Source organism: Thermobia domestica, chromosome 2, assembly GCF_964235325.1.
Source record: "Thermobia domestica chromosome 2, izTheDome1.hap1.1, whole genome shotgun sequence".
In the NCBI taxonomy this organism is placed as follows: domain Eukaryota; kingdom Metazoa; phylum Arthropoda; class Insecta; order Zygentoma; family Lepismatidae; genus Thermobia; species Thermobia domestica.
In genome coordinates, this window is record NC_137455.1 from 144,038,580 (window position 1) to 144,052,729 (window position 14,150).

The 14,150-nt window shown below is 36.0% G+C and overlaps 1 protein-coding gene across 2 annotated transcripts in view; it reads left to right on the forward strand.

Moving 5' to 3' along the window:
* Positions 1 to 13,981, forward strand: part of LOC145675878 (uncharacterized protein C15orf61 homolog) — a 37,081-nt gene extending 23,100 nt beyond the window's left edge. Inside the window, exons 4-5 of one of the 2 annotated variants that reach the window (XR_014129235.1) lie at positions 7,500 to 7,588; positions 13,845 to 13,892. The gene's annotated coding sequence lies outside the window, so the exon portion shown is untranslated. Of the gene's footprint in view, positions 1 to 7,499; positions 7,589 to 13,844 lie in introns of both variants that reach the window. The other variant, XM_081746675.1, reaches the window with a different exon arrangement.
* The last annotated feature ends 169 nt before the right edge of the window (positions 13,982 to 14,150 follow it).

The following is a 14,150-nucleotide window of genomic DNA, read 5'->3' on the forward strand; positions in this document are numbered from 1 at the left end:
GATGTTAAAAGCATCAAGATGTGATATGGTAAGTTGAAAGAAACAGGCAGTGTCAGTGATCTCCCTAGAACAGGCAGGCCTGGACCTAGTGCACAGACAAATCAGACAGTGAGAGACGCCTTCGTGAGAATGCGCAAAATGTACAGATCGTGCAGTTCCTACAACCAACAAATTACAGTGCTCGTTATGACTTTGCTGTTCCCATGCTGTCTGAGACTGAGAAAGAGGTTAACTACCTGAAACGTGCGCCTTTCTCAGATGAGGCAACATTTCATTTGAACAGTGTTGTCAACCGACACATGCTAGGATCTGGGGGTCCGAGAATCCCCATGCTGTGTTTGAAACCATTAGAGCTGAACGTGTGGTGCGGTCTTATGCACAATAAAATCATAGGACCTTTTTTTCTTCAGTAAAAAGACGATCACAGCCAATACCTACCTTGATATGTTGCAGTTCTTTATTGTGCTACAGATCCAGAACATTCCGGACTTAATTTTTCACCAAGATGGTGCGCCACCTCATTGGGGGTTAGATGTCCGAGCCTGTTTGGATACAACGGGGCCGCGATGGATCAGTGGTAGAGCGTACACCTCTGGTGCATGGGGACTCCTGTTCGATCCCAGCTCGCGCCAAGTGAACTTTGTGGTGGACAAACACCGTGTGCGTGGATATTCTCGAGGTTCTCCCGTTTCCTCCCAATTTCTTTATTCTACCATTTCATTCATTTCTAATCATCACCGTCTCCTTTAGCCTGGCCGGCATAACGTGGGACGTAAAAATTAAAATTGCTTCTTTTTTTTAATTACAACGTTTCCGGGAAGATGGACCGGCCGTAATAGTCCCATAAACTGGCCCCTATGATCACCGGACATAACACCACTGAATTTTTTCCTTTGAGGTTATGTCAAGGACAAGGTTTACTATACACCAGTGAACGACACCACAACATTACTGCGCAGAATTACTGGTCATAACATCCATCCCTCACATAATGTTGACCAACACATGGGTAGAATTGGAATATCGCCTGAATATTCTTCGAACAACGAAAGGATCAAACGTATAAATTTATTAATTATGTATGCAAAAACTTGAATATGTTACGTGCAATTCAAGATAAAAAAGTATTTGTGTATGTGTCATGTTATTATGCCTTATGAATGTTAGTAATCAGGAAAAGAATTCTGAGATATCCTGTATATTTGTTTATACTTACTTTTCACTTGTTTGCATTCAGTATTAGGTTGATGAATAATGATATTTCGAAAAGAGGCTCCATCATTAAGTTTTTCGTCCCCTTCTCGGAATGTTTTGTCATGATTTAACATTCAAAAGCGATTCTTTTGGTAATGAGCTTATTTTTGGCTAGAATGTACAATACGGAGATATTTTGTAATGTGTTTGTATGAAATGAGTGAAAAGTATTTGGTTGTTCATTGAAAGAAATAGAAACAAATCTAAAGTAATATAAAATTGTCTAGGCATTCTTATTCAGATGAACCAGAATAACACACGTTCACTATTAAACAAGGAAGTATTGCTTCTATTTACCTTCTAGTTATTTTGTTCTACCACATTCTCCCTCTGTGGTATTGTTTAAAATACAAATCATCTCGTATACGGACCTTGGTGCCTCAGTAAAAGAGCGCTTGGTGAAGAATTCCTTGATTCGACGTGCATTTGGGTGGAACTACATTGTGTGCGTGGGTTCTCCCATTTCTTTACACATTCTCATTCCGCCAATTCTTCCGTGTGAGACATTGAAGATGTAATTTTTACACAGTATTATTTTTCATTATAATGAGCTGAAAATCATTAGCTAAAGATTTACTTCTATTATATGATTATTTGTTGAAGGAGACAATGAGTAACGATAATTGATATAGAATAATAAAATTCAGTCATTATGATCAGTGGCGGCTCGTGACTATATGAAGTGGTATTGCCAACATTGTGCAAGGTAAAATAGCATATCCGTAATAAAAAAAAATATCATGCAAAGGCACAAATAACACTCATTTTATAATTATTTTATTACACAATAATTCGTGATAGGTAGATATAGAGTGTTAGTGAACTTTACCAACAAACTGTACGAGACAATTCCTTATATGAAAATAAGAGGAAAATTTAGTGAAAAGTACATACTTTCAGGGTTAGGGCTGCCCAAAATCGTGGGAAGCTACATTGCAACACGCGTTAATTGGAATTCAAGAAACCGAAGTGGCGGTCCATAGCAGCGTTAAGAATTCACACATAAGCTGTTCAAAAATGTCTAGGGGGGCGCGGTGGCTCAGTGATAGAGTGTTCACCTCCGGTGCTTGGGGTCTCTGGTTCGATCCCAGTTTGCGCCGTGTGAACTTTGTGGTGGACAAACACCGTGCTCATGAGTTTTCTCGGGGTTCTCTCCGTTTCCTCCCACTTTCTTCATTCCACCATTTCATTCATTTCTCATCAACACTGTCCCCTTTAGCCTAACCGGCATAAGCGTGGGACGTTAAACTTAAAGATATCATTTTTTTTTCAAAAATGTCTAATTCAACTAGAGATGAAAGGGCTCGGAAAAAAAACAGGCATTTTTGAAAAAAAAATCGGTTTTTTCTGCTTCGTTTTTTTGCTTGGGCTTTTTTCAAAATTTTGCTTTAAATTGATAAAGCAGACTGTTTCGCTTCTCTACAGCACAAGAGCTCATTTGATTAATGGTTGATGTAGATGATAATATAGAACCTCTAAAATAAACCATGAATTTCGAAACGATTTTTTTAAAATTCTTAACATACTTACATTATGAATTCCAAAGGATTAACCAATATATATATATAATAATTTTTTAACTTCTTATACACAAAAATAAGTATTTAAAAAAAATGATACACAAATAACTAGCAAAATTGTATGTAGTATTTTTACTTCAAAATATCACCCACCCTCTTTTTGAAATAAAAAATAAAACATAAGAGAAATACTTTTGTATGAAATCTTAAAAGCTGCACATCAAGAGCTTGGTTTCGGGTGGTTCTGTACATTCTTGAAATTTTTAAGTTTTAACTTTCATAAACATTGTGTGAATATTTCAAACAAATTTTTCATTCATAGATCATATACGTAATAATATTACCACCTATCAGGTGCTTGGAATCTGCAAAATCGGTAAAATTCCGAATTCTATAATGCACTGACTGTTCCTTAAGCTTGTTCAGAATCGGGAAAGTACCAAATTTTCTGTTAATGGATCATATGCGTAATAGACTGTTCATCTGATCGTGCGGTTTCCTAGACTTATAACCACCATCATGGTTTACCCAGTTCTGAAGGTTTCTGAATTTTTAACGACAGGAATTCAACATGTCATTACGAAACTTTTTTTTTGTTTATTTATTTTTTTTTTTTTTAGAAAAAAGAGAAAAACTGTGGAATACATTTAAGAAAAGTGGAAAGAATCAATCACTGTTCCAATTCACAAGAAAGGCGACAAAACTGAATGTAATAATTATCGAGGCATTTCTCTTAACATTCTATTAACAAGATTGATTCTATACGCAGATGAAATTATTGGGGATTATCAGTGTGGATTTAGGGAAATCGATCAACTATCGACCAGATATTTACTATTCGATAAATACTCGAAAAGAAATGGAAATATAATACCCAGTACATCAGCTGTTGATTGGTTTTAAATAGGCTTACGACTCGGATAGGAGGGAAACATTGTACAACATTCGTACAGAATTCGGAATATCGAAAAAGCTAGTTAGATTAATTAAAATGTGTTTAAATGAATCCCAGAGTAAAGTCCGAGCAGAAAAATTCTTGTCCATGAGTTTCCACGTCGAGAATGGCCTGAAACAAGGAGAAGCGTTATCGCCACTATTGTTCAGCTTTGTTCCGGAGTACGCTATAAGGAAAATTAAAGATAGCAACCAGGCCCTAGAGCTGAATTGTATTCACCAGGTTACGGCGTATGCTGATGATGTAAATTTAATAGGGGATGATAGGAGAACAATAGAAAGAAATGCAGAGTCCCTATTAAACGCTTGCAGCGACATTGATTTAGAAGTAAATGTAGAGGAAACTAAATACATGGAAGTTCACCGGGATCGTAATATGGCAAATTATGGATGCGTTAAAATATCAAATAACACTTTCGATAAAGTGCATACTTTCAAATATCTCTGATCAATATCACTAGACCAAAATCATATCCACAAAGAAATTAAATGTCGACTGAAATCAGGAAATTCGTGTTATTATTCAGTTCAAAGTATTTTGTCGTCGCGAATTCTGTCGAGGAATTTAAAGCTTAAAACGATAATCATGCCTGTTGTGTTTTATGGTTGTCAAACATGGTCAGTTGAGGGAAGAACGCTGACTGAAAGCATTTGAAAATAAAATCCTGAGACGAATATTCGGACCCAAGAGGAACGGGAATGAGGGAAATTTCATAACGAAGAACTGCATAATTTATAGGGTTTACCAAACATCGTTACGGTCATCAAGTCTAGAAGGCTCAGGTGGCCAGGTCATGCAACCAGAATGGAAGAAGGTAGGAACGCTTTCAAAGTTTTAACTGGAAATCCAATCGGAAAACGTCCATTAGGAAGACTTAGGTGCAGATGGGGGAACAATATTAAAATGGATCTCGCAGAAATGAGAATACAAAGTAAAAACTGGATCCAGTTGGCTAAGAATTGAAGTCAGTGGAGAGCTTTTGTGAACGCGGCATTGAGCCTTCGGATTCCATAAGCCATAGAGGGAGAGATTATATTTAAGTTAAGCACAACTGCACAACAACCATGAGTGAATGGTTAGTTTTTGCGCTTCTATCGGGAAGTCCGGGATTCAGCCCCACATTCGACCTTTTTGACAAAAGTTTTTCTTAATTGTATCTGTGAATGTAGAGATAATGCGTGTACTGTGAGTTCTGGCCGACTTGCTTTCTTATCGTTTTTAAATCGTTGTTATTACTAATTACCAGCAGGGGGTTAGGGTGGGGATGCTTTACGGGGGAAGCTTGTACCCCGAAATTACAGAATTTCTAAAACAAAGGAAATATTTGTTATGCCTTTACTCATAAACTTCAACCTCTTCTCAAATAAAAATTAGGTATTTTTAGAAAAACTAAACATTAACAAGAAAAACCCCTCCCAAAATATTTTTCTAAATCCGCCACTGATTATCAGTATAAAATGGTCTTCAGGTGCATCCGGAAGGTTATTGCTGAATATACAAACAAAACGAAACATTAGTTATGCTTGTGCTCATAAACTCCCAAATAAAAATTAGAAAATTTTAGAAAAACCAAACATTAAACAGAGAAACACCGCCCAAAATATTTTTCTGAATCCGCTACTGATTATTTGTATAAAATTGTATTCAAGTTTGTATCCGGAAGATTATTGCTAAGTCATTGCACAGCTAAGTATATCAAGAATGTGGAAGTACGCTTTGACAGATATACTGGCAAACGTACACTCTGACGGATATATTGAAAAACGAAAGTTTAACTTATGTGCTAGAAGCTACAGTAGGCCTGCTAACTTCTAGGAAATGAAACACGGATGACTAAAAGGAAATGATGTAGAAAAGAAAAAAATGTTGATAACTCAGAAGTTAAAATAAAGTTAAATACCTTCTACAGTTTCTCTCAAATACTACGTACTTTATGTTTACTTTAATTCATAAAACATGTGTTCCGTCCATCATGATGGTGAATTCCAGAGCGAAATATAGCATTTAAGTCATGAAATCTTATTTAACTTTAGAGTATACTATAAGAAAGCTATTTAAATAGAAAAATCATGAAAATGGAAAAAAGCCAAAATTCTCGTTTTTTTTTTCAAAAAAGCCGGCTTTTTATGTGCAAAAAAACCATCGATTCAAAAAAGCCGGCTTTTTTGCATCTCTAAATTCAACAACGTGCAATGGGCGCTCAAGGGACCCCTAGGGTGCATAATTCCCAGACATGCTCCTAATAGAATCCTTCAAGGTGGATCCCAAGTAGGCAAGTCCTGAGAGTAGTGAACATATAATGCCTCGGCGGGATGTCAGATAGGGACCATCAGCACTACGGTCCCTTGTATTCGGAATAACGCGTGCTGCGATGTTTTGTCTCACGCTTAAATACTTTAAAAAAGTAAAATATACCGTGACATATTGTTTAAATGTATTGTTGACTTCTCTTTCTTTAAAAAAATCCCAAATATGTACTGTCAGTGACACCAGAATTTGTCCAGTTTGCGTCACCTTCGAAGAAAACACGGAAAACAGAATAAAGCATTTAGTACATCACAACCACAAATCCAACTGTTTTTCAAATACATGTTCGTGTGAAATTGACGCAATCTTTCTTTATAACGGATAATCTGCTTCATACATAATTTTAAATAAGACATTAGCCTTCCTAAATTTTTATGAGTTAGTTTGTCGTCATATGATAGCGACAAAAATGTAGATCTCAATAATGTTTTTTTTTTTTTTTTAAAGAAAAAAAAAGGAAAGTAGAGAACAGCGCCATAATTAAAGACACACAAAAACTCCCCAAAAATACATAATTCACATCTATGCAATCAATTAATAGAATATTAGAGACTACTCGCATTCCATGGCATCAGGAGTCTCCCGAAGAGTCCACAAGATGGCAAGTCATCATGACACGTGTTCCTGTCCTGTACTATTGTGTACTGTTGCAATAGACAGTAAAACACGTTTGAAATGACAAAATATTTTTCGTTTTTTTTCTCATGCTATACCTTTATTATGGTATGTGTGTTCATCCATCTCCCTACATGTAATGTTTACACATGAACTAACCTTCCATTTGCATATTTTAGAATTTTTTAATTCATTACCATTTTCGAGATAAAAAATAGTTGCCATGACTGTTGCTATGGCCCTCGTATATATTATATTCCCAGCAGAAATTAAACCCTAGTCTCTTGCATCCAAAATAAGAATCATTTTAGCCGTATGACTTAAAATGAGCATGTTTCATGCAGTTAGAATTAGAAGTTTAATTGGCCTTAAAAGTTGATGACTTCCCCTTCTTAATCTATGGATTACGTAGTTAGATTTTCGTAATTAACCTGGGAAGAAAATATTCTTCAACGTACTGAAAAACATAATTACCTTCTGAAATCGACCATATTAAAACATAGGGAAAAACAAAATAACCCTTCTGAAAACGACCATATTAATCAATAATAGAATATGTTCATTTTACAAAGATAATATTTTTCTGCTTTATTGACTTTATTTGAATCATAATCTGGTTTTATGCTGAGGTTTCAAAGATTAAGGGAGCTGCAATATAAAAAACACTGAACTTATGTTAGCAGAGATTCCAATTGTAGATTGTTAGCCCTCGTAGAATTATTGAATAGGTGAAATTTTAATTTCCTTCAGTGCATAATAACCATTTTGACCCATTAATAAGAATATTCTTCCTTTCAACAATAAAGTTCATCTTTATAGAGTATAAAATGATTTACGTTTCGTTTTAGAGGAACTACAATTGCAGCCGTGTCATCAGGACGGCAGAATCAAGATGGAAAATACTTTGGCAACATACGCTAAAGCTCTTCCGAAAGTAGTATGTATGGTTGTAAATTAATGATGATAAAATAAGTATAATTTCATTGTTTAGATTCAACTATAAAGGTAACCAAGGAAGTTCTGTCGCTTTTTCACTCACCACCTTCGAACATCGATATGTCACCTAAGGCGTACCTGGAAGATCAAAAATAGTCCCCATCAGCATCGACGACATTGTGCCAAGATCTGGAAGCCCATGGATTCCATCGCGGTAGAACTTGGTGAGCTGTGAAGCGAAGAAGGTATCAAGGGCATCTTGCACCTCTGCTAGGAATTTGAACTAGCGTCCTCTAAGGTGATCGTCCAAGGGATGGAACAGGTGATAATCGGACGGTGCAGTGTCCGGGGAGTATGGTGGATGCAATAGTGATTCCCATATAAGGCGTAGAATGGTGTCCCGGGCCATCCTAGCCACGTGGAGCTTAGCGTTGTCGTGTAACAGGAGGACCCCCTTTACCATTCAGAATTGCTGGCATTAGAGTTTTGAGTTTTTCTTGAATATGGCTCAACTGCTGACAGTATACAGTTGCATTGATGCTCTGACCAGCTGGAAGCAATTCCCGATGCACGATGTCGCGAGCAGTCCACCAAACACAGGAGGATCTTCTTCTGGTGCAGTGCTGGTTTCGACTGTTTTGGAACCGGATCATGGGATGCTAACCAATGATTATGGCACCTGGAGCTTCGTGCAGGACCTACTTCCCATTACATGTCAACACCCTGTCCAGAAATGACTCCTTTTTCAGACGAGACAGCAAAGAAACAAAGGTGTCTGGTCGCGTTGCCTTCTGGCCCGGAGTCAAATCATGTGGTATCCATCGACACAACTTACAGTTCTTCCTAAGTTAATAGAGGTGCTGCCGAATGGTTTCTCCACTCATACTGAATTATAGTCCCAGTTCTGCACGTGTCTGACCACTTTCGCCTCAATTGCTGCCTGAAGCTCTTCATTTTGTATGTGTTGGTCTTCCGGTACGTGGTGCGTCTTCGAGTGTTTCGTCACCGTTCTTAAACTTGTTAAACACCGCTTCACTGTCCGCGTAGTCACGACACCCTCACCAAAGGCCTGGAATATCTTCCGTCCCGGTGCAGCGGCATTTGACCCAAGTTTGAACTCGTACAGCACACACGCTCTTATGACACTCTGTGGAAGTCCCATGTTCACTCTATCCTTACACGTGTTCACGGTGTAACTGAACTGCCACAACCAGGTAGTATGATGGATATACCCACACCAACGTCTGACCTTCGCCTTGTCTCCATTCACATTCAACTCAAGGTGTGTGGGCCAATTGAACATAGACCTTCACAAAAAAGCGACAGAATTTTGTTGCTTACCTTTATATTAAAATTCTATTGAGAAAAGCGTTTACTTAATGCGTTGTGTTATTACTAAGAACGATAAAGTTTTTCATTGAACTCTCTCACCTTCTTCAGTTGGTGAATCTTTGTGTGAAATCTCACATCCAACTTTGTATCACTATCAAAGTATTTGAACTTAAAAAGAAAAAAAAATCCCCCTTACGTTACAAAGATGTTATTCAAGTTTATATTTCAACTAAGAACTGAAACTATGCTGATAATAATAATAATCAAGACAGCCCATAGTGTGAGACAGCCCCAATTAATGTCGGGGGACCCGTGATTGTTTTTACGTTTTCTTCATTCAAGTGTAATTTTTCAAGTTTGAAATCACCGACACCAACAAGATGATCATAATTTTTCTAGACATCAAGTTAAATACAATTAGATTTACAGTTAAACTAGTGAGTTTCATTTCACAATGCAAAATTATGGTAGACTTCTAAACTATGCGAGGTGAATACTGAAAATTTGAAGTACTAGATCTTTAACTATTGGATAAAATAGAGTAATAAGATCAAAGATAGAATCTGTGCCTCTTGCGCTGAATCCATATCAGAAAGCCATTACTAACTATCCCTTACTGTTTCTTGTTTCATAGTGATAATCTCTGAAAGCGGAAATGATTTATCTGGACCACTTTCGGTTTGAACAGAAGGTTAAAGAAGGAGATGGAACCTATTCTAGGATGCTGAATCGATTGCAAAAAATCGCTTCTTGATATCTCGTACCGAGTTTACTCTATGAAAAGTATTGAAACCGGAAGGACTAGTAAATTTCAACTACTTCCAGTTTTGGTAGAATGTTGTTCTTGGTGATTGTATGTTCACTTGAAACACTGAATCTATTGCTAAAAAATGTTTGTAGCTATCTATTAACCATTTTTGTTCTCTGTGATCATCATTAAAACCGAAAACGGTTGATTTATACCACTTCCGGTTTCAATAGATGGTTAACGTAGGAACTGAAACCTATTCGTGGGACGATGAATCGATTGCATAAAACCACTTCTCGATATCTTATCGTTTTTGCTGTATATAAATCAGTATTGAAACCGGAATTACTAGTAGAGTTTAACCAGTTCTGTTTTTTAGTAGTGTTGCTGGTAGTGATGGTATGTTCTCTTGAGACATGGAATCAGTTGCAGAAAACCACTTGTCGCTATCTATCACCGTTTTTATTCTATGGCTGTAAATGTTAATTTCAACCACTTTCGGTTTGAATAGATGGTTAACGGAGGAGATAGAATCTATTCTTGGGAGACTGAATCGATTGCAGAAAACCGCTTCTCGTTATCTCTTACCGTTTTTGCCCTGGTACCTGTCGACAGCCGTTCTATAAAACATCCGACACTTATACAAAGTATAGTTTAGATGTTTAAAAATATGAAGTTAGCGACTTTCTAGACACCCTTTGGTAATAAAAATAAACTTTACTGTTTGATAATACAGGAATTTAGTGACCTTGAATAACAATTGGCTATTTTTTTAAAAACGGAGTTGTCAGCAAAGAGACCTCATAAAATCTATGGGCGTCCCTGATAAATAAATCTTAAAATATTCAGATTGCAGATTGTGAGTATCGAGGCCTATTCGTGATACGTATATACATATAATCGATATTGCTAAACTAATTGTACGAATAGTTTTGTCCTGAGTGTAAAGATGTTTTTAGAACCAAGCGATATGGAACGTAAGGACTGTGTCCATTTACATGCAGTAACTAAATATAAAGTAGACTTTTCCTTTTCCTCATGACATTAGTGTAAAATACAAATGAATCAAAGGAATATAAGTAAAATGTAAGTATGAGTAGTATATGAATTATGAAAAAATATTACTTAGAGTTTTATGGTACTTTTATGGATTTATGGATGTATTTATACTAATTTCATCTGTACTTTGAGTGCTTGCTGAAGAATGCTTCATTTTTACACCTATACAATTCTGTCTATTAGCTGTAGACAAAATCTAAAACATTCATAAAGCTAAATGAAATCATTTGAATATAGAAAAAAAAATATTTATACCCTGAATAGCAGGGTGTCTACTGATACTGGAAATACTGGAAATACTTGAATTGTACTGGAATTTAATTTTGATATTGGAAATACTGGAGATATACTGGAATTTTGATCCACATACTGCAAAAATCATGAAACTGATAATTTGTCAACAACCCTTTTTTGTAATTGTTTTAATAGTCTTAGAAACAATTTTGTATCCATTGAGATTGTAAATTTTTCCAAAGCAAGAGTTGTATACGTTTTGTAATTAGATATTTAAAGCAATGGGTGGAGTGGGAGCTGTAAGGGGAGTTGGGAAGTTCTTTTAAAAATGTTAAAAATTATTGTATTTCAGAAAATCAAGGCTAACTAAAGGAGGGGTGGCGAAAAGGGCCAAAATCGGCCCCCACGGGAGGTCGTTTTTAAAGTAGCTGTTCGGACTGAATTTGGCCTATATGAGCAATCTATAAGATATAAAACGTCAAAAAATAATAAGCATTTTCATACGGTGCAGAGTGGTTTATAGGAAAATATTTGTGGAAAGAGACTTGTTGCAAGAAAATCCTTGAAAAGGGGTTGTTTTTCGACATTTACTAAGTTATTACGTATATAGCGCAACGGAGTACGAAAATGATTTTTAAGTATGTTGTGTAGGAGTGGATAAGCGTCAATATTTGTAAAAATGGCCACAGTACTCCACAGCGCTCATAGTGAAAATAAAACCCATCCCCTTGGGAAGAACAACGATGCCTCTATTATCACAGCGCATATGCGACAACAAGCAGAGGGTTTAAGACGTTGGCTTATTGATGTTGTCATCATCGTAGATAGAGGATTCAGAGACAGTGTGAATCTTTTGGAAGACTTGAATCTAATAGTAAAGATGCCACATTTCCTACAGAAACAAAGTCAACATACTACACAAGAGGTTAATGAGTCGAGATTAGTTACATCAGTGAGATGGGTAGTAAAAGCCTCAAATGGTTTACTAAAAACTTTTCAAGTACTAGCTCACGTCATGCCCAATTCTCAAGTGCCATACATAGGAGACTATGTCAAAATTGTAAGTAGCATCTGCAATACATTTAGGCCTCCTCGAATAATGGAAGATGATGAAAGTGCAAAAATAATTGGAGAAAGAATCTTAGCATTGCACTTCCATCCCAATGAGTTGCAACACCGGGTGACTGCAGAGAAGTGGTTAAGAAAAAGGGTTATTTGGCAAGAAATGACTGCTGATACTTTGACCGACTTCCTTCGTTTAACACTTGAAGAACTTAAACAACTGACCTTGGGCATATATCAGCTGAAACAGGCGACCTCTTATACAGCTGAACATACAGATGAACTAGGCCTTTACAAGTTGTTCTCATACAGAGAATGTTCAGATGTAATAAGAGTTTTAATTCAGAGCCGACATACATCGTCCAAGATACACACTCTATGGATACAGTATAATATAGCTACAGTTGAATCTTGGTATTGCCAGTGTAAAGTTGGCGCACGTGTTGTTGAATGCTGTGCTCACATTGCTTCTGTGCTGTGGTTTCTTCGTTACTATCGACACCTTCATCACCAACAAGAAAGACACTCCGTACATTATCAATATTTTATACAAGATGCTGCAGTTGGCTGGTCTGATGACGAAGATGCTGATAATGACAAAGCAGGGGACTTAGATTGACAGGAAGGCGAAAATAGAACCATGTGTCTCTCTACATGTTGTGTTACGGCACTGAGTGGTCTGTGAAGAACAAACTAATAAAATGACTATTGTGATATTGTCATTCTGTAGTAGGCCTATATCACGAAGTTCTAATAGGGGATACCACAAATAGTGTTTTGACAACATAAAAAAAGGAAACGTTTTGTCTTTTTAATATTCATTTTGTTTCGTTTTCTTCAGTAATGTTAGTTTCTTGTCCATGTTACCTACAATATAATACGATTGTGCATTTTTTGTTAACAAATGGTGCTGTGTAAAACCTTAATTGCAAAATATATTTGATTAACATTCTGTTTTTCATACATATCTGCTCTAGTACTACCATTATAGCATAAATGAATTGAAAAATCAAGGGGGCCGATTTTGGCCCTTTTGGCCACCCCTCCTTTATTAAAAATTCTTTTCATGATAAAACAATTACAAACCTGAAATCATCAACAGTGTGGTTATTTCTAAAGAGTGTGGTTAAAAATCATTATATTAGGTATTGAAATTTTGCTGATAATTACACTGAATATACTGAAAATATACTGGAATTTTGAAAATGAAACTCAGTAGACACCCTGAATAGGAAAGAAAGGCGCAATAAAATTTTATAATCACAAAGAACGAGCATCTGAAATCGAAGTCGTGGTAGAACTATTAAAACATATTAAATTTGATCTTTTATATCATTAGAAGCAATGTGTATATATTGTTTAGTTGTCTTTACAAGTTGTACTTATGTCGATAATTGTTTAGTAAAATAAATAACCAATAACATCCTCTCGGTTTACGCAATACTTCACCATGATTCAACCTGTGAATTGGATAAAATTTGAAAGTTTACTTCATTCGTTGTGTACTACATATTCTGACACATTCCAAAATATGTCTTTTGGTTTTCTTTCAATTGTTATATTTTCTCTCATTGTCATTATTTCACCAAAATGTTCATCTTTGCTGGCATCTGGCATTAATCATTCTACCTGAAAGGAATGGTTAAAGGCATTATCTTTAAACTGACAAGAGCATAAAAAATATCTTAAACTAAAATTTGATTTTATTACTACTACTACTAGTGTTTATATATATATATATATATATATATATATATATATATATATATATATATATATATATATATATATATACGTGACTACATGCTCATTAATATTTTAGGAATTACACGCCCATATCAATGGTTCATTGAGTGAAAGAACATTGAAGGAGTTGTGTAAACTACAGAAGGTCCCAGCAGAAAGCGAAGATGTTAAGGTATTACAAGCCATTATTGATCGTGGGCAACAGAGGACCCTTTCAGAGTAAGTTGATTGTGTCGACCAATAACAGTGTTGATATTATTGTATTTATATAGTATTTATAAAGTGATAGTGTCACATGAAAGGTGGGGTATTATAGATCGTTAAGACCAAGGAAAGAGCTCCGTCGTGGCTATATAATTAGCATGTGCACTTTTGGCGCAAG